A 25,960-nucleotide genomic window follows, 5' to 3' on the forward strand; every position below is an offset into this window, starting at 1 on the left:
TGCACCCTCTTGCAATAGATCTCAAGTTCTAAGTACAAATGTCATCAGCATACAAAATCCATGCACAATGTCAACTATCACAATGGTCTCCCACTCTCAAACCCAAGAGTTACTATCCTTTCCTTGCAATTTAGCATTGCCCCTTACTTGGCTAACCAATCCATACTCAGGATCATCCTGAAGTCAATCATAACCAACCTTATCATATCAACTGATGAGCCTTCCCTTCACCATAATCTAATTCATCACGACATAATCATGCAATCCGCATAAAAAGTCTATGCTTCCCTAAATGCAACAAACAAAGAACATCATGACACCAAACTAGTCAGCATAATAGAAGAATCAGAACTGGAAAGCTGACCTACCACCTCTGAGGAACCAGCTTCAGTCTCAGTCTCCGACTCTGACTGCTTCGGAACGAACACTCGAGCTGGAGTCGAGCTGTCCATCCCCTTTTTCTCATCTATCTCTCGACTTGGGCAATCCCTCTTGAAATGCCCAACCATTCCACATAAGAAACATGCCTTTGCTCGGCATCCCTTCAAATGATGCCTCTTGCATCGAGCACGTATTAGATAAGTCCTCTAGTTCTTATTTTTGCTTGCTCCAATAAATGGAGGTGTCATTGTCTGAGCTCCGTGCTCTCTGGCACTCTTCTTCTCAATCTGATTTCCTATGCTCTCAACAGCAAGAGCCTTCAATACCACCTGAGCGTAGGTAGAGATTTCATGCAATAGGGTAACTCTAATTCCCTGAGCTATTCTAGGATTCAATCCCTAGATAAACCTTTCCTTCTGAGCTACATCCGTGGGTACCATGTCAAAAGAAAACTTGGACAACCCATCGAGGACAAAATCATCCTTTCTCCTCTATCTCGTTAATCATAATTAACACCCTCCAATTCCTGTTATTCCCAATATTCTCAAATGCTAATAAATCATATCCCATTACCCTTTAATTCCTGGTAATGTACTAATCACTAAATTACCCCTAGACTTACCCCGAGCCCCAAAATTAACCCCGTTATGACTAAACCGATAACTTTCATTCAAAGATCGTTTCATGTCGAATGGCTCGAACAAATCCACATTATGATGTGGTCTTACTCATAATTCACCAACATGCATGAAAATATACAAATATGCCCTCAACGGGCCAAATTACCAAAATGCCCTTACAATGAAAAGTGGACCCATATGCATGCATTTATCATCATATAATAATATAATTCACATAATAATGCATATAAACATTTAATAACATAATAAATCAATTATGGCCCTCCCCGCCTCCTAATCAAGATCCTAAACCTTATTAAGAAATTTGGGTCATTATAGAAGGTTTCTCCTCTGCCACATTTGCCTCAGTCTCTTTGGTTATGGTTTTGCTAAGAGACTCAAATGTATGTAGTTCATTCAACCACTGGGTCATTTTGAATTCCAACTTATTCATAATATAGTTGGTCGTAAACGCAAAGAAAGAAAGAGTGAGCGTTCAAGTATGATGCTTACTTTTGTACGCTCATCAATGGCGAACCCATGAATTTTTGCTTCATGAATCTCGTTAATCATGCTCAAGACATGCTCACACATAGAAACACCTTTCTACATCTTAGTAATCATGTAGGTTTTAGTAGCCTCATGTCTACTTTGATCAAATTGTTGTTTATACATGGCCTACAGAGATTCCATTATCTCAAAAGCAGTTTCCATGGGTTCTTTCTTTGTTCTCAGAAAATCATTCATGCTCACAAGCATGTAACACTTAGCCTTATTGTTGGATTGAATCCATGCATCATATTTGTCCCAAATATTTTTCGGGGCATTGGCAGCAGGCTCTTCACGACATTCCTCAGTTAGGACAAATTTATGGTTATCATAGATTAACATTAGATTCAAATTCGATTTCCATCGTATAAAATTAACACCATTAAGTTTTTCAAGTGAAAGTAAAGCAATTATTGGATTGCCACCGTTCGACATTACTAAAATAAATAATCGACATTACTAAAAGAAATAAAATACAATAATATTACTATTTGGAAAATATCAATTATTTGAAAGTAAATATGATGCATGAATGCAAAAATTAAAACACATAAATAAACATTTACTATTTCACAATAAAACTACCCAACAAATAGAGTGTCACATTAGGGTCGGTCAAGTTAAATTCAGATAGTTTATAAGACAGTCTTATCTTTATTATTTAAAACTTAAAATAACTCTTTATTTTCTCTTTTTAAAATAAAGTACCGAGGGTTTGGTCAAGATGCAATTATCCACTACAAAATCTTAATTTAATCCTTGTAAGTGTAACCCATTATTTCATAATTCATGACTTAACTTTGAGAGTGTCGCCTTAGGGTCAGTCAAGCATAAAAACATCACTCATTCCTATCTTCGTAAGAAGCAAACCTTGATATTAATATGTCTAGAAACCTTCCTTAGGGGGATGGAAACAAAGCCGCCTCAAGACCCTATTCATATCTCACGGTGTTGTACTAATAATGGAGACCATAGGTCACATAGAGATGTTCTCTTTCTCCCACTTACTATTTTAGAAATAATGTGTTTTATTAAAATAATCAATTAATTCCAAATTAATGACTAGTTTATTAATAACACTATGAATGTAATTAATTACAAAATACATTTAATTATAAAAGAGCATGTTTCTACAATTAATGTGATCAAGATAATTACCCATTACATTCATCTAACTTTACTAAAACATTTTTTTAAATAAAGTTGGTTATCTTAAAGGCCTATAATAACTATTGACTTTATTATGGTGTGAGTTACCAAGTTTTAACTAATTTAATACTTAGTATTTTACATGCAATTGATTTCTCCAAAACAATTTGTAATGCCCTACTTCCTTAGAGTCGTTAATAAGTGAGTTAAAAACGTGCTATCAGCTCGTTAATCGAGGTTTTATGTTAAAAGTGTAGCTAAATTGTGATAAAAGTCGTTTGAAAGCATTTAATATAAAAATGTGGTCGTTCATTGAAAACATAAAGAGTTGTACACTCGGGATCCCAAAATACCATTTAGAAAATCCTTTACATCTCAAAATGCTTTTGAGATCCACTTAGGCGACAAAGATACAAATACAATACATTTTCCAAAAAAAAAATAGCTCTAGCCGTGGTGGCTAGGCAGGCCGAACATGTACCCGTCGCCCCATGCTCTCCGTACTCATGGTTGGTCGACCTTCCCGTTGCCCTTACCTACACCATAGAGCACCTATGAGCCGAAGCCCAGCAAGAATACTTAACACAAAACAAGTAACATATGCATATATGTCAACATCATATAACAAAACTGCCAACAGGCTAAACACATAGCGGCCATGTCGTCTTAGGCGCTTTACCAGGCCCTAGGTTTGTGGTCTTCACCGAGAGGATGTCTCCAGCATCCTAAAAGGGTCTCGCCCTAACGGCCTGCACTCCGCGTGCTTAACACTAATCCCGGCCTTCACCGTTCCCGGCCCTCATCGTTCAATCACAAACAAGTATCACATGGAATAATAATCACAGATAAATTTAAACACACGTTAAGCACAAGTATTATGGTCGTGCCCTGCAATACAGACAATGGGGCCATGCCCTGCTCTACGGGTACAACCGTTTCCTTACCTGTGTCCCGAGCTATTTGAGCATCGCAATCACGAGCACAATCCTCTATCCCGAGCCTTGATGAAACCCTAGTCACAATGCATTTTTAAATAACCACCCATCAAATTATAGACCAATAATAACTTTGGAATGTAAATCTAGCCTCAGGGACCTTGGATTCTACCAATCCGGGTTGTAAAATCTGTCCCAAGCCTTAACATAAGAGTTCCCGAGCCTTAAAGCCCTATTATCCCTTATTTTAGAATTATGGTTGCGGCATGCCCTTTAGAGCCATGGCCCGCTGCTTGGTCAGAGGGCTAGGCCCTCCCTATGGAGGATACGGGCCACGACCTGCACCCCCAGGGTCGTGGCACGCCTGAAGAACAGAGGCCTCCTCAGTCCTTCTCACACGTAGGGGTTGCGATGCTTGATGAACAGAGCCGCGATGCAGGTCTCAGAAGCCCAAAAACCAGCCAATTTCTCAAGTCTTCCCCAAGTCTAAACCCATATTTCACACCCCAAACTTCGACCATCCTCTGAATTAAGCCCAAAACTCATATCCATATAGCCTAAACATTACAATAAATCCATAAACAACCCCATATACTCAAAATCAAAGCAGAATGCTACTTTCATGCAAGCCTAAGGTTCTAATAAAAACCAGCAGAATTCATCTTGATGATCAAGTTAAGGTCTTACCTTTGTCCTCAATTAAATCTCTGAACTAATTCCCTGAGTTCCAAGCTTCTAGCCTCCCAAGTTCCTGCCTTAAATCCTTGAATCTCTGGCCTAAAATTCTTCAAAAATTTCTTCAAACACCATAGGGAGAGAAGGTGAGTCGAATGAGAGAGAGAGAGAGTTGTGAGTTCCTTTTCCTTCTGTTTTCCTCTAAGTCCTTCTAGAGTTTCATCTCCCTAAATCGTATATATCCTTTTGCCAAAAAGTCTAGAATGCCCCCTTAAGCCTATCTACATCCTTAAGTGCCACCAAGGGCAATTCTGTCATTTGCCGTGTCCTGCTAATTCCTCGAGTGTTCCTATAATCCCCGTTTAATCCCGACATGTCCAAATCATTGCTAAACTACTACCTGTTACTCGGTAATTCCCGAACACATATAACATTCCCCAAAATACCCCTAGGCTCCTCCCGAGTCGGATATTTGACCCTGTTGTGACTTTCTACAAAACTGCTCCCTAGGACTATCTCGGATCGTACATCAAAAATATATCACCACTCACTCGTGGTATCAATCACAATATACAAAAATATTACATTTATACCCTCAACGAGCTAAAATTACATATATGCCCGTAATAGCCAAATAGGGCCCACATGCATATCTAATTCTCCTAAACATGCATTTCTAATCACATAACCATCAAATTCATATATTAACATAATTAAATCAATTATTGCCCTCCCGGCACGCTAATCAAGGCCCTAAGCCTTATTAGCAAATTTGGGACGTTACACAATTCATATAAACAGTTAGGACAATCCTAAATAATCATGTTTCTAAAAGATGCATGATTAATGAAAAATGTGTGGGGATTCATGAATGACATGTAATCGACTAATGCACGATCATGTTATCAATCAAACATTAATTAATATGTATTTAAATAAAATAAATAAATAAACAATAAATGATGAACCGAGTACTATTGGGTATTTCTAAATTTACAACCTTTGAAAAAATAGAAATAAAATTACAAAATAACCTTTAGGTGGTTTTCAAGACTCCAAGAATGATTTCATCTCTTTTATACTTTCTCGCTAATCCTTATGAATTTGTTAGGCCCAATTAATTAATTAGAAACTGCTGACTTGGTTTTTTGCCAATAATGGATTAAGAAATCTGATAGCATAGATATTAGAGCTCTTTTTCTAAACCGTAATGAATTATATGAACAACCTCTCACACTCACAATTTTACGTGGTTCAGTTGTTAAAATTCACCTAGTCCATGAGACAATATTATTAATCTCTTACAATTTCTGCAGAGTTTCTGTATCTTAAAAAGCAATCCTTTTTCCTGTCCATTTTCCTTGATATTTTTAGTGGATATTCCTGGACAGGTTTGGGTAACCACGTGCATAAATATGGTAAATGATAAATCAATATAATTTTCCATTTACATAAGGATATGATTGCCTATTGAAATTATATCTGATATCTTGGGCAATAAATATGTATTACAACCTAGGCATTAATGAGCGTATAAGGAACCTCCAAGTCTCTCGGGATCCTTCACTGTGCGTCATGACTAGGTTTCCACGAGCTAAACATCTTCCTTAAGCTTGAGATTTAAGAGTGAATGGAATTTGGTTCGGACAAAGGTCGGAGTACTCAGAAGGCGATCTAGCCATCACATGTCTCGAATTAGGTTATTGTTCTGAGACGCGATCTGGAGGTTATCCGCTTATCATCCTGCCAAGTCTTAACTCGAGCTGCTCACGTCAAAGCTAGCTAAATGTCATACTCACGTGCTTTCTCCATGTGTTTATCAGCCAGTTGTATCCCTTAGCTGAATGATTGAATCCACGCTTATTTTGGGGTACAATAGAAACTAACTTGCCAATTATTTATTTAATTAAAACTAACTTTTAATTAAATAGTCATTTTTGTGATCTTTTTAATTTAGTTGAATTTAAATAATTAAATAATCAAATTCAAATAATTATTTAAAGTTAAGATAAAATCTTAACCAACTATAATATATTTTATTTGTATAATAAAAATAAAATAAGATAATTAAACTTTTAAATTCAAATAATTTAAAAATTAATTAAATAAAAGATAATAGCACAAAAATAGGATCTAACTTGGGCACCTAGAATGGTGCCCTAGATCACTAGGGTCGACAGCTACAAGGTGAGCCATGGGGCTCTTGTGCGTGCGACTGGGTGGCAGGCGTAGAGGCTCAAGTCTCAGCTGGAGGGCTGGGCGTGCACAGGGTCGCGGGGCTGGGTATGCGCAGGGAGCAGGTGCGCAGGGCTAAGCTTAGGCACGTAGGTGGGGCAGTTGTAGGGCTCGAGTCATGTGCCTCCAAGGTGCATGGCTCAAGTCCTTTTTTCTTCTTTTTCTTATGTACAGATTTTTTCAGATCTTAATTTCAAAAATAATTTTTTTAAGAAAACCTATGCCCTTTATGGCTTCCCAAAGATCTAGAAATTCAAATTCTTAACCCAATAGCACCATATAATTAACAATCCATCATTCAACCATACATTCAGAAAGCATATCCAACTATTCAATATAAATTTTAACATATATATAATAAATGCAAGAAATTCACACATCATTATATATATATATGTAGACTGCTCTGGTATCAAAAGTGTAAATTAGAGATACGCAACAAAAATTGGGTTTTAAAAATTTTATTAATACCAGTGAGGATCATACATATATAGATATATTAAATCACATACAAAAAGATTAGAGATTAAATCTTGATGCCTATCAAGTATCCACAAATATTTTTTTATAAATCAACGATCTTCTAATCCAGATTCTAAAAGCTCACACCTTGATCTTCCAAACTAATCCTCAAACACACAATGACGTGTGTGTGTACGTAGGATTCAAAATGTTGATTTAGGACTCTCTAGATGTACTCAACACATGAGAACTAGAGAGGTTTGATTGAGAGAAGATGAATCGAATAGTTTTTCAAGTTTAGAAAATCTATCGCTTTCTTTTCAATGATAGAGGCTGACAATCTATGAAAACCACTTCTTGTTATTCTTCTTGAAAAGTATCGCTTCTTTTCAGGTTTATAAAGATAATTAACTAGTTTAATTAATCTTTATTTTATTTAAAATAAAATTGATCCGTTATAACCTTATTTAATTTAAATCATATTTAAAAAAAGAATAATTATAAACAATTTATTTGAAATTCATTATTCAATCCCAGAGATAGGAAATCCCCGTGTGTGGCACCACACTCACTGTACAGCGAGTGTGTCGACCACACCATTAGGGTTATCCCTAATTTTCTCATTTGTTTATTTAATTAATTTTGAAGACAATATATTTATCCCAAAACAAATATCAGTTAATTCACAATTAACTTTATCTTAAAATATCAGTTTTAAATAAAAATATATATATATATTTTATTCTAAATAAGATAATTATTAATCCCTCTTTATATTAACCAAACATGATTAATATTTATTTTAACATATAGTTTTTCAAAATAAAAATTATATAGTTAAATAATTAATTAATTCATAATAATAAATTCCCCATAATTATCACATAATTATTTCCTTGCCCTTGAAATTAATCCATTTGCAATTAAGCATTCTCTCTACAAATCTTTCTTTTGACATCCTTACCCTTGATAGTGTAGGACAGATGTGATCTGAGGACCATGGAACTAAACTATGAAGCTCCAATAAACCAAATTATTAATTAAACTCTTTAATCTAATAATCTTATTTATTAATTCCATGAATACTCCACTATAAATATGGAATTTCCCTCTAAGTATTTATAGAATTATATTTATAGAGTTTTCTCTTGTAGTCCATTGATATAATCAATAAATCTAGTTATGTCTTCCAATTATTGGTTCGTTAATTAGAGCTGGTCAAGATTACCGTTTTATCATTCTAATTACCTCTTGATCCCTAAGTACCGTTAATTCACTAGCAAATAATTAATCTATAATCATATTATAGATTTGAGCTTAATAATTGTTCAGTTCAAGAATTAACCCTTAAGGGAACCAATATTTGATCCATTAGGAAAGTATGGATTATATTACTGTAAATCTGTTTCCCAACCATTACTGATATTGAATCTCCAAAACAAAATTCATTAGCCTCATTATACTAAGAAACCTTAACGAATGAATCAAAAGATCCAATAATTATAAACAAGAGTTCATGAATACTCAGGATTTAGACTGTTCTACAATTGATCATCTATTATGATCAAAATTAAATATGTATGTCAAACGATAAGTTTACAAAGATAATTAATTTTCATCGGTCTTGTCATATATAATCTCTATTATATACATCACATTTACTAAGATATCTATCCACATCAGTAATTTGAATCTAGATCACTCGTATCTCGTATCCTTAGTAAACCGCACTAGTAGCCATTCATTAAAGATCCCTTACTTTAATATGTTACTGACTATTTTATTCATTATATATGATCTTAATTCTCTCTTACTAATACAAGATCATATTCTCATGAATGAATAATGAATTTTCTTAATATTATTATATAATTAATTCAAACATTAATTATAACATTCAAATATAATAAAATTGTACTTTTGTTTAAATCAATAAAATGTCTTTACAAGCATTTAGGGCATTAATCCTAACACGAAAGACTTGCCATGATGGAGGAAAATATGAGTCGTCTTTTGTTTGGGAGAAACCAAGATGATTGCGATTCATACGAAGAGCGCGAGCCTTTTGCTCCTCATATTGTTGCAGCTCCATATCCACCAATTTTTAAGATGCCACACATGGCCACCTATGACGGAACTACCAACCTATCAAACCACATTGGTACATTCAATTCATTGATGAGTTCCCACAATGTTAATGTCGACCTGCGCTATGTTCTGTTCCCAGCCAGTTTGACAGGAGAAGTCAAGTTGTGGTTTGACAAATTTAAAAGACATACAATCACCTTCTGGCAGCAATTGTCGTCAGAATTCAAAAAGTAGTTCTGAGCCGCCAAAGAAGTACGGGTAGAGGCCAATTTCTTGGCCAATATAAGACAACAATCAGGTGAGTCTCTCAAGGCCTACATAAACCGGTTCACCAACATAGCAGCTCGAGCAAGAGACGCTGATGACAATGCCAAACTTATGGAAATGAAATCAAGATTCACCGTAGGAGGTGAATTATGGAAGGAACTCCAAAGAAAAGGAGTAAAGAATATAGATGAATTTCTGGCCCGAGCTGAACTATGGATAAACCTCATGGAGGTTGAATCTACCATGGCAGGAACTAGTCAGGTTCCCGCTCAGCCCGCTCGAATGGTAGCGAATACTGCAACTATGACTCAACCAACTACCCGTAATAACCAGGTGGGGAACAGTAACAAACAATGAAGGTGACCCGGCGAAGTTCAATAAGAACAAGGTTGGGGAAAAGTATGCCTTGGTATTCACCGCATATGCTGACCTAACGGATACACAAGAGAACATATCTGGCGAATTTCACTCACCTTCCATGGAAAAAGCCAGAGCCCACGAGAAATCAATGGGCAAAAAGAGACCCAGCCAATTCTTTTGTTACCACAATGACATTGGCCACAATAATGATGATTGCCGCCAACTGAAAGATGAGATCATCATTAGGGTTGGACCGTTATCACAGTACGCCTAGAATCAGGTAGCTCCTAACCACAAGGTTTGTGTAGAATCCATGACCAAGCTCAGGAAAATCAAGTGAACTCGCCACCAGCTATTCCAGCTTCGGAAAAATCCATTCATCCCTCCTTTTGTTGAAGGAAGGGAAATTGCCACAATCGCGGGCAGACCCTATTTTTCCGGTACAAGTAATGGGGCCCAGAAAAGATACATTGAGGAGCTAAAGACCCATGATGGTGCAGTATTAAATCACGAGCAATGCTTATCAAAGTAACAGAAAATGGGCAAACAACCTATCTTTTTTACGGAAGAAGACACAAGCCATTTCTAATTCCCGCACAATGATCTAGTGGTCATAACCATTCAACTCGCGAACAGGAGAGTTTGGAGAATCCTGATTGAGAACGGGAGCTTCGTGAACGTGCTATTCGGGTCCACCCTAGAAAAGATTGGACTATTAGTGAAAGATTTGAAGGCCTCCTCCACAACTCTATACGGGTTCTCATGAGGAGGATTGTAGCCACTGGGACCATAGAGCTCGTGGTAACCATTGGTGACAAAACTTGAGTTGTGGCAAAGATGCTTGAGTTCATTGTCATAAATTTCCCAACTTCCCACAACGCCATTCTAGGGCGACAAACTTTTATAGTGTTCGAGGCCATAACTTCTATCCACCATTTGGCCATGAAATTCCCTTTTCCTGTTGGGATATGTACGATAAGAGGGGAACAGCTCGCTGCCAGAGAATTCTATAACATTTCTATGAAGGGAAGATCACAACTCGAGCAGCAAGCCATGGTAATAATTGAGGAAACCAAGGAGCCTCAGGCAATGGTAGTCATTGAGGAAACAGGAGAACCTAAAATGGATGAAGATGAGGTCGCCCATCAAGAAGAAATTGACCCATGAATAGGCGAAGATCTATCTGAGCTCCAAGCCTTGGAGATGGAAGAGGTAATTCTCGATCAAGAAGCAACTTCAAAGGTTGTAAAGTTGGGGAAAACCTCAGTACCAAACAGAACAAAAAAATTTGATCAGGTTTTTGAGGAACAACCTCAATGTCTTTGCTTGGTCATATGTCAATATGGTGAGAATTAGTCCTAATTTCATCATGCATACGCTGAATCTAGACAAGATCATATTCGCCAAGCAATACAAAAGAAGGTTGTTTGGAAAAGAAAGATGAGAGGCTCTTGAAAAAAGAAGTAGCTCACCTCTTAAAGTGTAGATTCATCAGGGAGCCAACCATGTTTTGATTCCAAAATCTAACGAAAAATGGAGGACCTGCATCGACTTCTCGAACCTCAACAAGGCATGCCCAAAGGATTGTTTTCCTTTGTTAAGGATTGATCAGCTCATAGACTCTATGGCTGGTCACCAGCTCATGTCTTTCATGGACACGTATTCTGGATATAACTTGATCGCGATGAACCCTGTAGACCAAGAGCATACCAGTTTTATGATCGAGCATAATGTGTATTGCTATACTTTCATGCCATTTGGGATGAAACATGTTGGATCTACTTACCAGAGGCTGGTAAATAAGATGTTCGTTGACCAGATCAGGAAACACATGGAGGTGTACGTTGATGACATGGTGGTCAATTCAAAGTCTGTTGACAACCATGTGTCCGACTTGGAAGAATGTTTTGTTGTACTAAGAAAGTACAATTAAGTTGAATCCCCTAAAATGTACCTTCGAGGTTTCAGTAGGGAAGTTCCTAGGATTCATCGTTAATTCGAGGGGGGTTGAAGCTAATCCTGAGAAAATCAAATCATTGTTGGATATTCCATTGCCTAGGTTGTGAAAAGAGGTCCAGAGTTTAACTGGTAACATCGTCACCCTCAACCAGTGTGTGTCAAAATCAAATGACAAGTGTCTCCCCTTCTACAATTTGATAAGGGTAACTAGACAGTTTGAATGGACTGACGAATGTGAGTAGGAATTTCAAGATCTGAAGAAGCACCTAGCTGAACCCGTCATGCTATCGAAGCCCATCAGTGAGGAGGCTTTATATCTCTATCTAGTGGTAACTGAGAACACAGACAGTGTTGTTTTAGTTCAAGAGGAAGATCAAACTCATAAGCCCATTTATTACATAAGCAAGAGGCTTCTGGGAGCTAAGTCCTGATATTCTATGATCGAGAAACTTTCATTTTTTCTGATCTTAGCTTCGAGGCAGCTTAGGTCTTATTTCCAATCACACACAATATATGTTCTAACAAATCAACCTTTAAGGCAGGTTTTGCAAAGGCCTGAAGCATCGGGACGCTTACTAAAGTGGACCATCGAACTCAGCCAGTTCGAGATTTGTTTAAACCACGAACAACTATTAAGGGGCAAGCCCTTGCTAATTTTGTGGCCGAGTTCCTATAAGGGAACCTGTACAAGAATTGTGGAAATTATTCATCGATAAATCTTCAAACAAGCACGGGTCAGGCACTGGAGTAATTCTGATCATGCCTGAGGGTCATCGCTTTCACACAACTCTTGGATTCTGATTTGGTGCCTCCAATAATGAGGCTAAGTACGAGGCACTGCTGGCGGGAATTTGGATTGCCAATGAATTAATAAGGAAGGCCATCTAGCGCTTTAGCGATTCTCAGCTCGTGGTAAACTGGGTGTTGGGGGAGTATAAAGCTTGTGGGATCAAAATGGCCACTTATTTTGGCAAGGTAAAAAGTGAACTATCAGAATTTAAGTTTTACTCCATAGAACAGGTACCGCGCAAGCATAATACAAACGCGGATGCCCTTGCTTGGCTCACCACAACTAAAGAGGTAGACACGTTGAATGAGGTCCCAGTTAAGTTCTTTGACAAGCCCCGCAGAGACTAAGACCTGGAGAAAGTCGAGTTGATCTGAGAAGGGTCGACCATGATAACTCCAATCATAGAATACCTCACCACAAGAAAACTATTTGAGGATCGTAAGGACGCATGGAAGTTGTTGTATCAAGTCCCAAGGTATGTTTTAGTCGAGGGATGTCTTTATAGGCGATGTCATTCCATGCCACTACTCAGGTGTGTTTTGCCAGAAGAGGCTCAAGCTATCCTTAAGGAATTCCATGAGCTATTTTGTAGAGACTGCACTAGGGGGCAAAGTATGGCTTTAAAGATATTGCGGCAGGGATATTTCTGGCCTACCCTAAAGAAAAACTCAACCTCGTATGTTCAAAAATGTGACAAGTGCCAGCATTTTTCGATGATACCTCGAGTTGTACCTGTTGAGCTAACCATAATTTCCTTACCCTAGTCATTTACCATCTGAGGGATAGATTTAATCGGGTCACTACCGGCAGGGAAAGACGGAGTTGCTATGATGTGGTTGTCATGGACTATTTTACAAAGTGGGTTGAAGCAAAACCATTAGTAACAATAACCTCAAAGAGAGTAATCAATTTTTTCATAAAGAACATAATTTGTCGTTTTGGGCTCCCAAGGAAGATTGAGTCAGACAATGGGACCCAATTCAATAGCGACTTGTTCACAAACTTTTGTGAAAAGTACAAAGTAATAAGGAGTTTCTCCTCAGTAGCGTATCCTCGGGCTAACGGGCAGGTCAAGGCAGTGAATAAGACCCTCAAGATGAGCTTTAAAAATAGATTGGAAGATGCTAAAGGATTATGGCTCGAACAGCTCCCACAAGTGCTTTGGGCGCATAGAACTTCCCACCGCACCTCTACTGGGCACACACCGTTCTCACTAACCTTTGAAAGTGAAAAAATTCTCCTAGTCAAAACCTTTGTGGCCTCGAATAGACAAAGAACTTTTAACCAAGAGAAAAATCATGACATACTAGAAGCAGCTCTGGACTTGATTGAAGAACAGCAAGAAGAATCACAAATACAGCTCACTCATTACCAACAGAAGGTAACTCAATACTTTAATTCAAAAGTTAAAGAGAGAAAAATGTAGTTGGGATATTTAATGCTTAGAAGAGTATTCTTGGCAAATAAAGACCCTAAAGATGGCATCCTGAGTCTAAACTGGGAAGGACCGTATCAGATCATAGAGATTCTGTGAGAAGGAACTTTTAGATTAGCCTGATTAAGCAGAGAAATAGTTCCACAAACTTGGAATGCTTTGCATTTGAAGAAGTAATATCAATAATTAGGTTTATTTTGAGTTTGGTCTATAAAATTCGTTTCTCTAAATTTTCCTTTAATTTAATTTCTTACCGAGTTTTTCAGAAACTATAAATATATGTAAAAAAAAATAAGAGCTAGAAAGAAAGGCTAAGAAATGAACAAGATCACAGTTTTTATGTGGTTGGGGCGTTAATGAGCCTTACTCCACGAGTCACTAGTATTAGGCTTTAGAGAGTTTAACAATGGAGATTTTTTGCAAGTTCAGCAGTGTTTTTCTTACAAGAGAAAATTGGGGTCCTATGCTACAATGCACGAATGACCCTATTTATAAGCAGTCATGTGACTTAGGCCGAACTAATCCGGGCCCAATAAGGATATAATTATAAAGGCTCTCTAACGGAACCATAATAAAAGAATGTAACATGATTAAAGGTTGTTAATCTGGGCCCATTGGGCTGGTTTAGGCATGGTAGAGCCTTACAGCTGCCCATTGTACATTGGTACGAACTAATCTGTGTGGGCTACCAAGGGATCCTGGGGATAGGATCTTTCAGAGCAGTGGCAGTACCCTTTCCTATGAACATTGTATGTTTTGTGCATACCCCATTCCGTAAGTTAGTTAGGGAGACTAACTACTGGATTTCTTGGGGACACATCAGCAGTAGGAAAGACTGGGCTCTAACTACCCGGATATGTGGTTCAGGTTCATTTACCAATGTCGAGGCTTGTTTACCAAGCCTCGAGTTTGTTTACCAGGACGGACACCTTGATGGAGTGTTTGAGCATTGGCAATGGACCGAGAGACCTCACCTAGGTCCCACTCGATGGGATCCGTCTCCTGGAATGGATCATCCACCACCATAATTTACATCCCGGAGGATAGAGATTGGGTGTACCTGGTAAGGTGATTCGGGCATGCATCTCAATTCCGGCCCCTTCACTATGCTCGTGCTACTTGCCAGTTATTGGGCTTGGTATGGCCTGGGACGACAGGGTTTCCTTGCTCATTGTTCAGTGGGCCTTGGTTGGGCCCCGACCTCTCTTGAGATCCCATGGTACCCATTTGGTTGTGCCACATGTCTAAGGTTGAAATTATGGATAACACTTACACCCCAAGTCTTCATCTGAGTTCACGCGATGGAGACTTGCCTTCTTCATCCTGGATCAATTACCTCAATCCTAGTTCGTTTACCTAAATCCTGGTTCATTTACCAAGACCCAGGTTCATTCAACTAAATCCAGGTTTGTTTACTTAGGGGCCAATTGGTCAATCCTCATCCTTTCGAATTCCCGCTGTCCTGGACACGTGTCTCCAAGTAGATGGTACGTTTGTGCCACTCGCACCAAAAAATCTGGGGAAAATCTTTTGATGACCTAGGTGACTGATGGATGTCAGTGCATTTCCCAGAGAGTCCCGTCTATGCGAAAAGGTGCTTTGAGCACTCGAGTGGGTTGTTTAATGATTCTGCATTATCCAGAGCCGTCAGATGGGGAGTGTCTTGGGATTTTCAATGTGGACCGTTGGATGAGGGAGGCGCGGATCATGGATTGATGAATCCAGGATTTAGTACTTGATTGGGCTAGTTAATGCCCCTGCGTAGTCTCGGACCATCGAGGATCTCCTTGGGATTCTCACTGTGGACCGTTGGATTAAACAAAAACTTTTCTTCCTATAAATATCTTTGTAGGCTCCCTTCCACACTTTTACTAATCCCAAATTTTTAAACTAGAGAGCAGAGAGCTAAAACCCTGAATGTCCGAAGTGGCTGACTAACTTTTCTGACAGTTAGTGCATTTTTTTGCCCATCTGCTTTCGACGAAGCCCTCTTTCATTCATCAAGAAGACAACTTTGTCTCGGCCAATCCGTCTGAGAGCGTCGACTAATTGTTGTATCTCCTCCTCAGGTTCAAGGCTATATTTCTGTCGTCGTTATCACCTGTACCTCAACGAATTCTAGATCCACGTTCACTCAGTAAGTTTTCTGGTCATTTATTTATTTCTGTTCGTCATTTTTGTTACCACATTGTTTCCATGACCATGTAGCCATTAAGGCCACGACCACCGTGTAGGGTGGCTTTAGGTAGTGGTAGAGGTAGAGATGAACAGTAGGGAACTTTCTAGGTGATACTCTATTCTGTAGATAACTTGATTGAAGGAGTGGGCTTGATTGCTCTGGAGCATTGAACCTAGACGTCTCAAAACCATTTGGGTGTATTAGTTAATTTGAAACCCTTCGCCTTTAGTTCCCAACTTATGTTCCTAATTGTTCCCGGTTCTGGGTTTGGATGGGACCTCTCCAAGCAGTTTTAGGAGAATCCCCGTACCTTAACAACTTTTCTTTTGTTTTGGTGCTAACTGTCTGGTTCTCTCTTTTCTTGTCATCTCCAGGTCTTTGATCATGGGTCATGGTGTCACCCACTATGCAGAAGATGTAGTGAATGTGTGCCTTGTCGTCCTGGAGGGGCATAAGCTTCCCACTGCCAACACGTGGGAAATGGACCATGAAGTGAACAAGTTTTGAAACTACCGGATGCTGAACGTGTGGAAAAAGCCTTCGAGATAGAGTTGACTCCAGGGCTTTTCTACAAAAGGCTGGCCCGGAAAGAAGAGAAGGCTCATACTGGACTAGGCGCATTTGGGTCCTGGAGTGTAGGCCATATCAGTGCGGGAGCCATTCTCCCGCTCCCCGACTACTTCGCACAATTTCTCAAGTTTGTGGGGATCGTGCCTTTCCAGCTCCTACCCCATACCTACAAGTTGCTTGCGGTATGGCGTATATTTTGCGCCTCGTAGGAGATCACGGTACCCACCCCCATGGAGGTGTTGTACTATTATCGGTTGAAGCCGCATTTGAACTCCAAAGATAAGACACGGGACGAATTTTATAAGTTGAAGAACTGTGGTGTCAGTCCAGCTCCATAAAACTCCTTGAAACAATCCCTGGATGTCAAACAATACTGGTTCATGACATCCAGGTTCCTTCTAAAGAAGAATCCCACTCTGGTGCTGGAGTTTCAGCGTGTGGGTAAGTTATCCTTCTTCATCCTTTGACTCATCCTTTGTTTGTTTATTGGATACTCACGTTCCTGTGAAAAGGTCTGTACGCTCAAACTCGGCTCATTAAGTCAATCCTAGACCATAAAAAGTTTTATGCCACCCTCAGGGCTGAGGAGCTGGATGTGGGGGGTTCGTGACTACGGAGAACCTTCAATTTGTCAGCCACCAATTGATAGACGCCCCTTGCCTCTGGGGACTGCAATGTGATAGGGACCCTAATTTGAGCAAGGATTTGGCCCTCATTCATATCGAGACGGTGGAGGTCGCACTCAAGGCCGATGCGAAGAAACTAAAAATGGAGCAGGCGCATTGTGTGGAGCGGGCTGAATCTGAAGAGACAGATGCCCTTGTTGAGGGGAGGCAGCCCAACACTGGAGCTCCCAGGGCCAGCATCTCAGGGCGAGGTAAAACGCCTCTGGTTTTAACTTACGCCCCTCATACTGAGGGCTTTGTTAGGAAGCGGCAACGGTACCAAGATTATTTGACCGAGACTGTTAGCATTGTGGGGCTTCCTTGCCCCATTTTTGTAGACACATTGACCCTCATGCACTCATCATGGTTCCTTCAGTATGGTAGATTTTTGGACCCGGATGACATGAGGGATCAAATCCGTGCTTTTGCACTAGGAGAGTTAAGTCAGGCCCATTCCTTGATAATGGTATGTCCCAGAGGACTTATACTTGCATGTTTCCATTGTATTTTTCTGTCATTCCCATTTCATTATGCTAATAATCCATTTTTTATTCCTATCTCAGGTGAACTGGACATGTCTAATCCCATGGCCAAGATGAAGGAAATGATTGAGGCCAGGGCTGCTGCAGCCAAGGCCTCGACAAAGAAAGTCGCCAGGGGCCTGGTCAAGAAAAAGATCATTAATATGAACCTCAGGGACTCAGAACCGGACCTGGGGGCTTCCGAGGGAGTTCAAACTACACCCTCGGCCTAGGTGACGCTTGTTGAGCAACATCTATCCCACTCTGCTCCTCTCCATATTATTAAATTGGAGCATGACCCTTCAGAAGGAGGTGGGCCGAACAAAAGGAAAATGGACACTGTCACCGCGGAGTTAGCGAAGCAGGACAAGAAAAAGGACAGCACCGTGACCGAGTAACATTCCTCTGGTGAAAGCCTTATTGTTACGCTAAAGCTCTTGGAGGCTCCCAAGCTTCCCATCAACTCGGTCCTTCCTAGGGAAGAAGACTCAATCATGGTGTCCTGGGTCTAGGATGAGGGGAGCGATAAACGGGGTAGCCTGGGCCTTGATCATCCATCGAAAGGTGGAGTTTTCTGAACGTCCAGATGCCTTCAACGCCCCCCAGCAGATCGTGGATCGATTGGCGAACGAGATTGGGTTTTGGCCTACATTGGGGCAAGACACGGCCCCACTTGCTGGCACAGGTGGGGACTACTAGGTCTACCCTCCAGCTCAAATGCTATGCCATCTTCACTAGCAAAGACGCGCTCTTCGTTTCCCATGCCATCCATCATCAGGCCACTGTGGTAAGCCACTTGCCTGTCTCATTTCTTTATTATCGTTATCTTTTTGTGTTCTCTAACTCTGCTTTGTTCCAGGATGCCTTGCTGGCTCATAGGAACGCGAAGGTGGTGGCAGAGATGGCAATGAAGCTGGAGACGACCTAGATGGAGCTAGAGAGGGCCATCAACCAGCGAGAAGCTGCCAAGGAGGCCCTCGCCAAGGAGGGTGCCTGGGTTCAGGCTCAGCATGAGGAAGCTCTGTCCAGGAAAGATGTCGAGCACAAGAAGTTGGTGGATATCCTGGAGGCAGAGCTATCCCATGCTCGCGAATCGGAGGCTTCGACCAAGGCAATCTTGGAGATGGCCGAGGCCCAACTTCTTCAAGAGAGGGAAAAGGTGGCATCTTTCGAGGTACAAGTCCAGGCTTTGGAGGCCATGGTCCACCTGAAGATGAAGCAGGGTGAGGAGGCTCGCAAGGAGAAGAAGCAGGCTGACGAAATGTTGGCAACTACTTTTGATGAGGCCATTTACATGGCCTGGCTTCAAGATAAGAATATGAATCTCCTTCTCTATCCGAATCCAATTGTAAAGAGGGTCGAGTTTTAGGCTAAGGAAAAAGAGGATGCGACGTTCCTTACTGGGGATCAGCAAGATGAAAACGCTTTAGACGTCCCGGATCAGAACGAAGCCCATGCCTAAGCCATTGTACTTTTATTTGGGGCTTCCTCTCTCCTTTTCTTTATTTTTGTAAACATATTTTTTATGGGCATGGATGCGCTTAAGACAATTTCCTATCTTACTGTATTGTTATTATATTGGTTTTTTGTCTTTGCACAATGATTCCTGCTTTATATTCATTTTTTCCTAAAAAATTCACTAAGTGTTTTACCACTATCCATGAATAAGGATTAAATGTGGAATCCTTGCTCCAATATTTTGGAAGGCCTCTTCGCATTCAGTCGTTCACTCAAACCTCTGGTTTCCGCGAATTATGTTGAAGAATGGGATGCACTTGTCCGTGGACATCGACACAAAGCGGCTCAAGGTCGTTATTCTTCTCGCCAGGCTTTGAACATCTTTGTGTTTTCATGGCGATGGAATTTTGATCAACACTCTAATCTTATCCAAGTTAGCTTCTATACCTCTTGAGCTTACTATATAGCCCAGAAACTTCCCAGATGCCACGCCAAAAGTGCACTTCTTGGGATTCAATTTCATCTCGTACTTCTGGATAATGGTGAATGCTTTCGCCAAGTCGTCCACGTGTTGGGCCAATGTCTTGGACTTGACCAACATGTCGTCTATGTAGACCTCCATGTTTTTCTCGAGTAGGTTCCAAAACATTCTGTTGACCGGTTTTTGATAGGTGGCCCCAACATTCTTGAGCCCGAAAGGCATGACAATGTAGCAGTATCCACCCTTGTCCGTCTGGAAGCTAGTGTGTTTCTGGTCTGCTACATGCATTGAGCTCTATTTGTACCCAAATGTAGCATCCACCATCTATTCTATTCGGGCTAGAGGGAAGCAATCCTTTGGGTATGCCTTGTTGAGATCTACGAAGTCGATGCAAGTTCTCCACGTCCTGTTTGGCTTTGGCACCAACACTGGATTCACCAGCTAAACGGGATACAAGGCTTCCCAGATGAAGTTGATTGAGGAAAACTTCTCGATTTCTAGCTTGAGGGCCTCTGCCCTTTCTGTGCCTAGTGGCCTTCGCTTCTGTCGGACAGGAGTTGCGTTTTCGTCGATGTTCAGGGCATGACATATGACGTTGCGGTCAATCCTGGTCATATCCAAATGGGACCAGGCAAAGATGTCCTTGTTTTCTTTTACCCGAGCAATAATGGCAGCTCTGACCTTTGGATTCAAATTTCTTCCTGCCTGGATTACTTTGGTCGGGTCGATGTCACTGATGCACACCTCCTCAACCTCCTTCATGTGTTCTAATGCCTTGTCTGCCTCTATCCAGGGATATAATTCGTCATCTACCCGAACCAGCCTTCGTGCTGGCTGTGGTGGTGGGATTAGATAAGCATTTTCCTCTTCAAGATGTTCTTCGCGGACCATGAAGATTGGTTGGGAAAAGACATGATAACACTTTTGTGCGCTCTTCTGATCTTCCCGTACTGTCCACACTCTATCATTATCACACGAGAACTTCATGTATAGATGGAAAATGGAGGCGATGGTGCCAAAGTCAACTAGAGCGGGGTGCCCAAAAATCACATTGTACACAGTGGGTAAATCCACCACTACGAAGGTTCAGTATTTGAACGAGCTCTGAACCCCGTTCCCCAATGTGATAGGGAGTTGAATCTTGCCCATCGGCAGTAATGAATCCCCATTGAAGTCGTAAAATTGCGTTGGACACAAGGCTAGGTCTGCCACTATTAGGCCAATCGCCATGAAGGCCGGTTTAAATAGTACATTGACAGAACTCCCATTGTCCACCAACACTAGGGATACTCTTTTGTTGGCGATTTGGGCATCAATGACCAAGGGGTCGTGATGCAGGAAATGGACATTCCAGGCATCTTCCTCCATGAACATTATGGGCAGATTTATCAGCTTTGGGCACTGGGCCGGAATCTAGACCAACGTATACACCTCATTGTAATGATCGAGTTCACTGATGTACCCCTTCTGGTCGTTACAGGATGGTCCTCCCAGGTGCGGGCCTCCTGATATGGTGGGTACGTGGCCATCTACTCGAGGAGGCGTGGTTCCAGGGAAATATGGCATCCAGGGCCCAGGAGCCATAAGACCTCCAAGTGATTGCACTATTGGGGGCCCCTGAGGGGCATGTGCTCCCAATTTTGGAGTGTACCCTCCTTGAGAAGTTCAGTACGGTACTTGTGGTCCCTGGGCCAAAGATTGTCCAGAAGCCACGCACAGTCCTGGATCTCAAGTTGGCATCCTAACCCATTGGTGGAGGTGTCCCAACTTGATCAAATTATGTTTCTCATCTTTCAGTTGATGACATTCTTCAGTTGTGTGGCCTACATCCTTGTGATAGGCACACATTTTGCTCATGTCCCTCGGGTTCTTTCCCCCTTTAAACATGGGGCTTGGTTTCTGGTAATGGACTACATTTCTCGTTGCAAGGTAGAAGTTCTCCTGGGTATCCACCAAGTTTGTATACTCTGTGTATTGGGGCTCTTACTCCATCTTTCCATTTTTTGTGGGCTTAGACCAGCCATGATTTTTGCTAGATCTCTTTCCCCAGGAAGGGTTTATGCTTGCCTCAGCCGCTTCAGTCTAGGATTGTTGGGAACCTTTGGGAGAGGCACCGTATTCGGCTGGTACCACTCCGTACCTAGAGAAAGGGGCCGAAGGAGCTAGAGCATATCTCGATGAAGTGGGCCCATAGACAATCAGGGTCATGAACGGCATCCTGAGGGTTCCAACGAGTCCGGACACCGTTGGAGGTGCTGGATAGAGATTTTTTGGGTATTGTGCTCCGTACTTGAGAAGGGTTTGTGCTGTTTGTTAAGGTGCTAGCTTCCATCCAAAGGCTTGGTCACCCTCCTTATAATTTCTTCAAGAGTGGTCACCTTGATGCACTGCATGTCATCCCAGGGAGGGGATCCAGCTCTGATTCCGGACTGGAGGGCTACTAGGCGTTGTCCATCATCCACCTTAGTCTTCCAAACTTCTTCCATGAAGTGTTGGATGTAAACCCTAAAGGTTTCAGTGGGATGTTGCTTAATGTTGGCTAGCGCACTGACTTCCATGTCCAGATTTTGGGCAGCCACGAATTGTTTATGGAAAGCTGACTGCAATCTAGACCAAGACTGGATCAATCTTGTCTTGAGCCTTTTCCACCACTCTTCGGCGGGTCCGGCCAAAGTGACCGAGAAGCACATGCATTTATTGTTGTCACAGACATGAGCTACAATCATCAGGTGATTGTAGCAAGATAGATGGTCTCTAGGGTCAGTGCTTCCGGTATAGGTAGGTATGTCTGGCATCTTGAACCCTTTGGCTAATACGAAATCTAGGATGTGCTTGTCTCACAGTTCCTTTTCTTAGTCTTCAAAATCGGAACCTCCACCTTCTTGTTTCTAGACTAAGTGGTCTGTGACCTTTTTGAGAGGGGCCAGCTGTTCCATGAACTGCCTGGCCATTCCATCATCAATGGGAACTCTTTCGTTCCTCCTGACATTGGGGTTATTCCTCAAGTCGTCTCCTCAAGGGCGAATCTTTTCTTTTCAGGCCTGCTCCTTCAGAGCATTGAGGCCGTCTCGCAAATCCACATAGGATGTTTCATCTCCTGAATTGACTGCTTCCGGCTCCTCTCTGGGTTTGTGCCCTCTGTGATCCTTGTTCACAGAAGCACTGAGATAAAAAAAGCGTCCCTGATCATCTTGTCTATGGAGGTTCTGGTCTTACTACCCTGCAGACATTTCCCCTACGGATTGTTCGGATGATTCTGTCTTGGAACAGGATTCATCTGTTCTTTCCTAGGGAAATTCCCTGGATCTGCCCTAGTTTTTGGAGGGGGAGAAGCTTTCTTATAGGGGTTTGCTTTTTCGATGGGATCGACCACTTTGGCTTTGCCTTTTTCTTGAGCTAGGTTTGATGGACCAGCTCCGGGATGGGGGGATCGTCCTGGAGGAGGAATAGGGGTTGTAGCATTGTTGGGTACGCCAATCCCTGTATGTGGGACAGACAGTTGTGTTCCTTGGGGAGGAACGGCTGAGGGATTGGTTGTAAATCCTTGAGCAGCAATAAAATCTTGAAGAGGGATCTGCCATCTTCGCTTCTTGGTCGAGGACCTGTTGCCTCAAACGGACCACTTCTAGATCCTCCTGTTCAAGTTCCACATCATTCTCGCCCTGATCAACGGGATTCTCGGCCTCGTGGTCTTCATACCCCTCTCCATCTTTTTCGTAATAGTCTTCATCGTATTCACCCTCTTCTCCAAAAATCTGGGAGTCGCCAGGCAGAGGCCAATGATAAGGCACATTCTCTGATTGGTCTTAAGGAAGTGGTTTGTTTTGCAATGGTTCTCCATTGTCTTCTTGCTGCTGGTGAGTGGGATCAAACACGGTATGTCTGGTGTTCACCATCTTCGTAGATGAAAAAGACTGATACAAGCTTTCTTCTGGCTCTCAATGAAAGCATCAAAATGTTTAACGAGTTTTTCGGAAACTATAAATATATTGAAAAAAAATAAGAGCTAGAAAGAAAGGCTAAGAAAAGAACAAGATCACAATTTTTACGTGGTTGGGGCATTAATGAGCCTTGGTCCACAAGTCAATAGTATTAGGCTTTAGAGAGTTTAACAATGGTGATTTTCTACAAGTTCAGCAGTGTTTTGCTTACAAGAGAAAATCGAGGTCCCCTGTTATAGTGCACGAATGACCCTATTTATAGGAAGTCATGTGACTTGGGCCGGACTAATCTGAGCCCAATAAGGATATAATTATAAATGCTCGCTAATGGAGCCATAATACAAGAATATAACATGATTAAAGGTTGTTAATCTAGGCCATTAAGCCAATTTAGGTGTGGTAGAGCCTTACAGCTGCCTATTGTACATTGGCATGAACTAATCTGCGTGGGTTACCAAGGGGATCCTGGGGACAGGATCTGTCAGAGTAGTGGCAGTACCATTTCCTAGGAACATTGTAGGTTCCGTGCGTACCCCATTCTACAAGTTAGTCAGGGAGACCAACTACCAGATTTCTCGGGGACACGTCAGTTGTAGGAAAGAATGGGCTTGTTCTACCCGAATAAGGGGTCTGGGTTAATTTACCGATGTCCAGGATCATTTACCAAGCCTCAAGTTCATTTACCAAGGAGAACACCTTGATAGCGGGTGTGAGAGTTGGAAATGGACCCAGAGACCTCACTTGGGTCCCACTCGATTGGATCCGCCTCCTGGAATTGATCATCCGCCACCATAATTTACATCCCGGAGGATAGAGATTGGGTGTGTCTGGGAAGGTGATTTAGGCTTGCATCTCAATTCTGGCCCCTTCACTATGCTCATGCTACTTTCCAGTTATTGGGCTCAGTATGGTCTAGGCCAACAAGGTTTCCTTGCTCATTGTTCACTAGGCCTTGGTTGGGCCCGGGCCTATCCTGAGAGCCCATGGAATCCGTTTGGCCGTGCCACGTGTCTAAGGTGGAAAATATGGATAATGTACGCCCTGATTTTCCAACTGGCTATTAGCGAGCTGGGATATGGCCTAATTATATCAGCCATGTGGATACCCCATGATCGGAGCTGTTGTCGTCAGGTCATACCTCTTTAGCTCGAGGTAGCCAAAGGTTCGCCAAGATTATTTAAGGGCCAAGACAGGAAGATAAAGACCGCAGGTCAGGAAGGCGTCCAGCTCGGGGCACGAGCTGGAGGTGGAAGCCGTGACCCCTTATAAAGTCAACCACGCAATGTAAACGTGCATATATTAGACATCATGTGTCTGATATATCCCTAAATTCTCGGACACGCATCATGAACGTGCGTATTCAGGCACCCACGCCTGGGTTGGGTCGTGCGGCCCATTACCCCCCTTACCTGTTGATTAGACCACACTTCATTTGTCAGGTTTTAGGAATTAATCATGAATGTCACAGAAGTGACATGATGGGTAAGAAGGTCATGGGATGACCCCCCTTACCAACTCCCAGGTGCCCTCTCCTATAAATATGGAGACCCTGGGAGTTGCAAGGGGTTGGATTCTATTGTGTAACGAAATATCCTATAAAGAATACCAGAAATATAGCAATAATATTGGCTGGTGGAGTAGAAGGATTTTAACCTTTGAACCACCTAAAAACGTAATTGTGTCATCAGTCCATTTAAAGATCATTCATCTATTTTGGTTCATTATTAAGCACTAATCTCTTTCTCTTATTTTCTTAATTACCTGTTGGCGAAGAACCGCGTCAACAGTTTGGTGCTTTCATTGAGAGCTTGTTAGATTGGTGCTATCCCGAATATCCAACTATGGTGACCACTTGATCAAGACACGGTAACGAGGCGGAACAACATGATGGGCAGGAGGCTCATCATGCCGCCATCTCCGGTGAGCAAAATCTTGAAGTCCAGCAGCGACCGGGCAAGCAGCTGATAGGCCAGAATGACACTAGAAGTTCGGCACCCCAGCCACCTAATCCAAACCCAGATTTTTACACGATAGTAGAGATGGAGAACGCTCAGCTAAGGAGTCAACTGGCGAAAGCTAGTAAGAAGATTAAGGAGGTGTTGGCCCAGCTACCCCCTCTTACAACCGACGCTAACGTCGGAAAGAGGCAAGGCGAGACTCGTAAGTCCCGCCGGGGTAATCGGTCCAGGCCTAGCCGCTCGGTCAGACCTCCGACGTCCAAATCTACTCCCACATCGCAC

The sequence above is a fragment of the Humulus lupulus genome, chromosome 5 (genome assembly GCF_963169125.1).
Source record: "Humulus lupulus chromosome 5, drHumLupu1.1, whole genome shotgun sequence".
In the NCBI taxonomy this organism is placed as follows: domain Eukaryota; kingdom Viridiplantae; phylum Streptophyta; class Magnoliopsida; order Rosales; family Cannabaceae; genus Humulus; species Humulus lupulus.